We start from the raw sequence: 9,031 nt of genomic DNA, 5'->3' as shown, positions 1-9,031 counted from the left end.
GTGATTGCTCAGCGTCCGGTCACTGCTATGACCCAGAGTCCGGTCAATTCATCAACTCTATCACGCTTGGCCAGAATAACAAACGTGTCTAGTCACGTCGAGAAGATACCAGACGTGTTCGGTCCTCACGTCGAACGCGTCTGGTCACCCCGTGACCAACGCATTCAACTCATTTTTAACTCTATCTTCTTTACACTTGCTCAAATGTACCAACCAACAAATATATTACCTTGTGCACATGTGTTAGCATATTTTTACAAATGTTTTCAAGGGTGTTAGCACTCCACTAGATCCTAAATGCATATGCAATGAGTTAGAGCATCTAGTGGCACTTTGATAACCGCATTTCAATACGAGTTTCATCCCTCTTAATAGTACGACTATTGATCCTAAATGTGATCACACTCGCTAAGTGTCTCTATCACTGAACCGAAAAGCACCTATAATTTTTACATTTGCCATGAGCTTTTTATTTTTCTCTTTCTTGTTTTCTAAGTCCAAGCACTTGATCATTACCATGGCATCACCATCATCATGTCATGATCTTCATTTGCTTTACCACTTGGAATGTGCCACCTATCTCATAATCACTTTGATAAACTAGGTTAGCACTTAGGGTTTTATCAATTCACCAAAACCAAACTAGAGCTTTCAATCTTCCTTTTTTGGTAATTGATGGCAATCCTTTCACAAAGATATGAATTGAAATTCATTTGAATCCATGTTGCTTGCCCAAGCATATCTATTATGTGTAGAAGGATATGGACAAGTTTCATGAATCTCATATGGTAGCAATTGCTCCCCCTACATATGTGCTAAGAGTTTGGATTGTAGCTTGCACATATGCTTAGATAGGAAATATAGGAGACAATATCTACCAAATGATGCTAAGGTATAAGAGATGGACCTTTGAAGCGTGATACCAATCGGAGTGCACCAATATACCATCGTTAGCACCATTAGTAACTAGACATACACAAAAACTAGAATACCTCATGAGATCAACATTAGAAGCAAGGGTCTAGTTTCCATAAAATGAATATAAGTCTAGTTACTTAACCTATGCATGCTAGTTTTTCATTTCATCATTCAAACCCACAACTAGCATACACCACACAAGTATGGATATTGAAATTTAAAACTTGTGCCATGCAATCAAATATATGAAATGCACATTCAAATGCAACATATAAGTTTATGAGCTTGCTCCCCCTACTTATGTACACTTTTGATTGATCCTCTTACAATGTCATTTCATTTGTTTGCTCCCCCTACCTTTCTCTATCTTACTATCTTTGTGAATTTCTCTCCCCTTTGTCAACAATTAGCTTGAAAGGCGAGCTCAAATTTTAGATAGGTTGGGGTGAAACCATGTGAAGTGAGGATCATTTTCCCAATTTGGTTCAATCTAGATCACTTGCAAAAGATATTTAACTCAGTTTGATCCAAGGGCAAGCATCTTCACACCTCCAAAAGAGGGTTATCATGCACCATGTTGAGTTAAACACTTATAGCTCATTTTCTAGATTAAGCACTAGGTTTATAAGCCCACAAACATGTCATATGCTACCACTAGATTATTTCAAGCATACAAGCAATAGTGGTACCATATAAACATCAAATTCATTTGATTTTCATGAATGAGCCTAAAACGTGATAGGAATGACTAGATGCACTAAACAAGTCCTTAGCAATGGATGAATGACATGTCAATCAACTTTACCTTGCTTTGCTCGAAGAAGAGGCATGTCATATAATGGGGGTGCATCAACACATATTTGAGAAGTTAAGTATGTTCAATTCATTCCTTAGCTTGTAAAACCTCTTCTCATCAAGTGGCTTGGTGAAGATATCGGCAAGTTTATCATCGATGCCAACACTCTTAATACAAATATTCCCTTTTTGTTGGTGATCTCTTATGAAATCATGGCGGACATCTATATGCTTTGTTCTTGAATGTTGAACCAGGTTGTTGGTGAGCTTTACGGCACTCTCATTGTCACATAGCAATGGCACTTGCTTGAATTTTATTCTAAAGTCACTTAAAGTAGCCTTCATCCAAAGTAATCGAGCACAACAACTACCAGTCGAAATATATTTTGCTTCGACGATTGAAAGTGCTACACTATTTTACTTCTTTAATGACCAAGACACAAGTGATCTTCCCAATAGCGGACATGTACTCGATGTGCTCTTTCTCTCAACTTTGCATCCTGCATAATCGGAGTCCGAATATCCAATCAACTTAAATCTTGCTCCTTTGGGATACCACAATCTAACATTTTATGTATGCTTCAAGTATCTCAATATTCTATTTGTTACCTTCAAATGATTTTCTCTTGGTGAGGCTTGAAATCTAGCACACATGCATACACTAAACATCACATCCGGTCTTGATGCGGTCACATAGAGTAGGCTTCCAATCATAGACCGATATATCTTTTGATCCACCATGTTGCCACAAGCATCACTATCCAAACTTCTATTTATCTCCATTGGTGTACTAATAGCTTTAACATCATCCATTCCAAACTTCTTGAGCATGTCTTTGATGTACTTGCCTTGACTCATAAATGTGTCATTCTTCATTTGCTTGATTTAAAGACTAAGGAAGTAACTAAGCTCTCCAATCATGAACATCTCAAACTCACTTGCCATCATCTTACCAAACTCCTCACAAAAATCTTGATTGGTTGACCCAAATATGATATCATCAACATAGATTTGTAATACAAACAAGTCATTTCCAAGCTTCTTGGTGAAGAGAGTGGTGTCAACCTTTTCCATCTTGAATCTCTTAGAGAGTAGGAAATCCCTCAATCTCTCATACCATGCTCTTGGTGCTTATTTCAATCCATATAAAGCCTTTCTCAACTTATAAACATGGTTGGGTTTTTTTCATCTTCAAAGCCGGGAGGTTGCTCAACATACACAAGCTCATTGATGTACCTATTAAGAAATGCACTCTTCATATTCATTTGGTACAACTTGATGTTATGGGCATAAGCATAGGCTAACAAGATCCTAATTGCTTCCAATCTTGCAACCGGGTCATATATTTCTCCAAAGTCAAGACCTTCAACTTGAGTGTAATCTTGAGCCACTAATCTTGCTTTGTTCTGTATTACTATTCCATCTTGATCTTGCTTGTTTCGAAAGACCCACTTGGTTCCAATTATATTATAATCCATAGGCCTCTTAACTAACTCCCATACTTGATTTCTCTTGAAGTTGTTTAGCTCTTCATGCATAGCATTGACCTAATCAACATCCTTCAAAGTTTCATCTATCTTCTTAGGTTCAATGGATGACACAAATAAGAAATGTTCACAAAATGATGCCAATCTATATCTTGTTTGTACACCTCTAGAAATATCACCAATTATAGAGTCCAAAGGATGATCTCTTGCTACATTGGTTGGTTGGAGCACTTGCATTTGATTGCTTGTATTTGATTGAGATGATGAACTAGCAATTGTTGTTGATCTTGCACTTTGTCATCACTAGCACTTACTTGACTTTGATCTTGGGAACCACTAGCTTGTTCATTTGAGTTAGAGAGCACTTGATTCTTGTCATTTTCAACATCAATCACTTCTTTAGGTCTTATATCACCAATGTCCATGTTCTTCATTGCATTGACCAATTAAGTGCCTCTCACATCAACTAGATTCTCATCTTCCTCTTGGGAACCATTTGTTTCATTAAATTCCACATCATGAACCTCCTCAAGAGTACCACTATTTAAATTCCAAACTCTATATGCCTTGCTAGTAGTGTAGTAACCAAACAAGAAACATTTATCATATTTCTTTTCAAACTTGCTCAATCTAGTGCCTTTCTTCAATATATAGCATTTACAACCAAAAACCCGAAAGTATGTTATGTTGGGCTTTCTTTCATTCAATAGCTCATAAGGTGTAGTCTCCATCATGGGGTGACAATAGAGTCAGTTGCTATAGTAGCAAGCCTTGTTGATTGCTTCAGCTCAAAATGAATGACTCACATTGTACTCACTCAACATTGATCTTGCCATGTCAATCAAAGTTCTATTCCTTCTTTCAACTAGGCCATTTGATTGTGGAGTGTACTTGGCCAAAAATTGATGCCTAATTCGAAACTCATCACACAAATCATCCACTCTTGTGTTCTTAAACTCACTTTCATTGTCACTTCTCACTTTCTTGATGGTTGTTTCAAACTCATTATGAATTCTCTTGATGAATGTCTTGAAGATTGCAAACACATCACTCTTGTCAATAAGAAAGAACACCCATGTGTATCTAGTGAAATCATCCACAATCACAAATCCATATTTGTTTCCACCAATGCTAGTGTATGTGATTGGTCCAAACAAGTCTATGTGCACTAACTCAAATGCCTTAGATGTGCTCATCATGCTCTTCTTAGGATGTGTGTTACCAACTTGCTTTCCGTCTTGGCATGCACTACATAGCTTATCTTTCTCAAACGTGACATCTTTTAAGCCTCTAACTAAGTCATGCTTAATCAACTTGTTCAATTGTTTCATTCCAACATGACTAAGCCTTCTATGCCATAATCAACCCATGCTACACTTAGTGAGCAAACATGTTGATAATTGAGCTTCTCTAGCATTGAAATCAACCAAGTATAGATTCTCATATCTAAATCCTTTGTATATCAAGTTAGAGCCATCTATACTTATGATCTCTACATCATCCACACCAAATATGCACTTGAAACCAAGATCATACAATTGAGCTACCGATAATAGGTTGAAGTTCAAGCTCTCTACTAGTAGCATATTGGAAATACTCAAGTCATTGGATATTGTAATCTTACCAAGACCTTTGACCTTGCCTTTGTCATTATCACCAAATATGATACTATCAATCCCATTGCTCTTATTCTCATTGATTGAATTAAACATTCTTGAATCATCGATCATGTGTTGTGTGCACCCACTATTAAGCACTCAATGTCTTTCTCCGGCTTTATAATTAACCTACAAAAGAAGATTAATTCTTTTTAGATACCCAAACTTGTTTGGGTCCTTGAAGGTTAGTTACCAAGGTCTTTGGCACCCAAATGACCTTCTTCTTTGGGCCCACAATTGGTGTACCAATGAACTTAGCATTCACACCATTAGCACCCTTAACAAGCATGTAACAAGAATCAAATCTAATTGAGGATACATTAGGTTGCTTGTTCTTGTTAGTCTTGCAATATTGCTCTATATGCTCAACTTGCTTGCATCTATTGCAAAACCGACCATTGCCCTTCACAAAGCTAGCTTTGAGAGTGACAAAGCTTGCCTTGCCTTTCTTGGGGGTATAGCCTAATCCCTCTTTGTTGAGAGAAAACCTTTGGCTATCCAAACACTTTAGCAAGCAAGCATCTCTACCATAGGCATTGCCTAAGGCACGAGTGAGCTCATTCACCTCCTTCTTAAGGATCTCATTTTCCACCATTAATGAGGCATCACAAGTGAAACCATCACTCAAAGGTGAAGTAGAAGTAGTAGTGCTATAAGAAGGGTTAGTGGGAGCAACAACAATAAACTTATAAAAAGATTCATCAATAATATCACATGTTAGTCCCACATCATATGACACAATCACTTGCTCCTTCTTGGCTTTCTCCATTTTGACTTGCTCGATGAGAGAGGAGTGAGCCTTTTCAAGCTTAGAGTGAGCTTTGCCAAGCTTCTCATAGGCTTCTATTAGCCTCTCATTAGTGGCATTTAGCTCATCAAAGGATTGCTCAAGAAATTTGACTTTCTTGCACAATTCTTTGCACTCCTTTCTCTTCATCTCAAAGCAAGTGTACACTTGCTCACACATGTTCATGAGCTCCTCCTTGGTGTACTCCTCCTCCTCCTCCTCATCACTCCTACAAGCATCACTTTCACATTCATCATCATCACTCACATCATATTTTACCATGGTAGGCTTTGCCATGAGGCATGTCGATGTAGTGTCAAAGATGGAGGGCTTGTTGTTGATGGCGATGCTTGCTAGTGCTTTCTTGATAGATTTCTTGCCATCATCACTAGAGCAATCACTATCCGAAGAGCCATCACTATCCCATGTGACCACATAGCCTCCATCCTTCTTCTTTTGGAAGGTCATCCTCTTCTCCTTCTCCTTTTTTCCTTCTTGTCCTTCTTGTGCTTCTTCTTCTCATCCTCACCATTATCACTATTGTAGGGACAATCTGCTATAACGTGATCGAGGCTCTTGCAATTGTAGCATCTTCTCACATATTCTTTTCTTTTGGTGTGATCTTTTCTCTTTCTTGCACCATAGCCCTTCTTCTTCATGAATTTGCCCATCATGCGCACAAAGAGAGCCATAGCTTCATCATCAATATCACTAAGATCATCATCATCACTTGATTCTTTCTTGGACTTGCCCTTGTTCTTGGATGATGAGCTAGCCTTGAATGCTACACTCTTCTTCTTTTTGTCTTCATCTTCCTTCTTGTCATCTTTGTCAACCCCCTTCCTTTTCACACGGTATATCTCTTGTATCATAACATCACCTAGTACTTGGTTAGGGGTAATCTCCTTCAATTCTCCTCTTATAATAAGCAATCTCAACATCTCAAATCTTAGAGGTAGGCACATCAAGAACCGATGAGAGACGTCATCATCATTGATCTTTTCTTCCAATGCCTTCAAATCATTGACAATTACTTACAATCGATGGAACATCTCTAGAATGCCCTCATCTTCCTTCATCTTGAAGCTTGTCAACTTGTCCTTGAGAATATACAACTTGGCACTCTTCACCGCCGGTGTGCCCTCATATGTTTCCTCCAATCTCTTCCATACCTCATTAGCTCTATCACAATCCTTGATTTGCTCAAACACCTTGGAATCAATGGCATTGTATATGGTGTTGAGAGCCATTGTATTGCATTGCTTGTTGGCCTTGTCTTGCTTGGTGAGATTAACGGGATCAATGATGGCACAGTCACTCTCGGTCACATCCCACACTTGATCATTGATTGAACCAAGATACATCTTCATCTTTCTCTTCTAATAATCGTAACATGTGCCATCAAAGAACAGTGGTTTGCCCCTAACATGGTTGAACATAACTTGAGCCACAATTTGACACCAAGGTTGTTAAGCCTTCAATCAAATGGTGATCACAGCTCCAATACCACTTGAAAGGTCCTAATATGGCTAAAGGGGGGTGAATAACCTATTTACAAATCTACAAACCAACTAGAGCAATTTGATTAGTATGACAAATAGCAAAATGCAAACTTGCTCTAGCTCTACAAGGATTGCAAGCCACCTATTCAACAATTCTAGTTACTATGATCACTAAACACATAATTTGCTAAGTCACTACTCACTAAGAGCTCTCACACTTGCTACACTAAAGAGCTCCACTAGATGAACTTAAGCTACAAAGCAAGCTCTCAATTCTAGCTACACTAAAGATCTTGCTACAACTAGTTTGCGAGAATATAAATGAGTAAGTAATGTGATTATACCGCCATGTAGAGGAGTGAACTAATCACAAGATGAATACTAATTCAATCACTGAGAGAATACCAAAGGGCAAGAGACAACCAATGTTTTTCTCCCGAGGTTCACATGCTTGTCGGCACGCTAGTCCCCGTTGTGTCGACCAACACTTGGTGGTTCGGCGGCTAAGAGGTGTTATATTAACCTCGTCCACACAATTGGACACCGCAAGAACCTACCCACAAGTGAGGTAACTCAATGACACGAGCAATCCACTCGAGTTACCTTTCTACGCTCCACCGGGAAAGGCACAAGACCCCTCACAATCACCGCGACCGGAGCCGGAGACAATCACCAACCTCCGCTCGATGATCCTCGCTGCTCCAAGCCATCTAGGTGGCGGCAACCACCAAAAGTAACAAGTGAATCCCGCAGCGAAACACGAACACCAAGTGCCTCTAGATGCAATCACTCAAGCAATGCACTTGGATTCTCTTCCAATCTCACAAAGATGATGAATCAATGATGGAGATGAGTGGGAGGGCTTTGGCTAAGCTCACAAGGTTACTATATCAATGCAATTGGCCAAGAGAGTGAGCTAGAGCTGGCCAAACAATATTTATAGACACCCCCAAACAATAGAGCTGTTAGCTCAATTATTGGGCTGACTGCGGGACGACCGGACGCACCGGTCGTGTGCACCGGACATGTCTGGTCGCTACGTCCGGTCGTAGCCTGACCACCACGTGCCCTATTTAAATTGTTTGGCCATACGCGTCCAACAGCTATCTCTGCGCACAGTAATACTGGTGACCAGACGCGCCGTTAGAAAACGATCAGACGCGGGAGACGCGGCGTCCGGTCGAGTCCAGAGAGCTTCCAGAGCCACTCTGGGCCGACCGGACACGTCCGGTCACACCAAACCGGACGCTCCCAGCGTCCGATCAATTATTGCGCTGAAAACCCGAGTATTGCTGGTTCATACCGGACGTGTCCGGTGTGGCGACTGGACGCGTCTAGAGAGCTCCCAGAGCCGCTGAACTGCGACTGGACGCGTCCGGTGTGGCTGACCAAACGCACCCCTACGTCCGGTCCTCTCTAGACCAACACCCGCGCCTCACGTCACCTCGACCGGACGCTAAACAGTGATTGCTCAACGTCTGGTCACTGCTATGACCTAGAGTCCGGACACTTCGTCAACTCTGCCATGCCTAGCCAGAATACCGGACGCATCCGGTATGGATATCGGACGTGTCCAGTCACGTCAGGAAGATACCGGACGCATCCGGTCCTCACATCGGATGCGTCCGGTCACCCCGTGACCAGCGCATTCAACTCCTTTTCAACTCTATCTTTTTTATCCTTGCTCAAATATGCCAACCACCAAATGTATCACCTTATGCACATATGTTAGCATATTTTCACAAATATTTTCAAGGGTGTTAGCACTCCACTAGATCCTAAATGCATATACAATGAGTTAGAGCATCTAGTGGCACTTTGATAACCGTATTTCGATACGAGTTTCACCCCTCTTAATAGTACGGCTATCGATCCTAAATGTGG

This window comes from Miscanthus floridulus, chromosome 6 (genome assembly GCF_019320115.1).
Source record: "Miscanthus floridulus cultivar M001 chromosome 6, ASM1932011v1, whole genome shotgun sequence".
NCBI classification, from domain to species: Eukaryota; Viridiplantae; Streptophyta; class Magnoliopsida; order Poales; family Poaceae; genus Miscanthus; species Miscanthus floridulus.
This window is presented reverse-complemented; position numbering follows the sequence as displayed.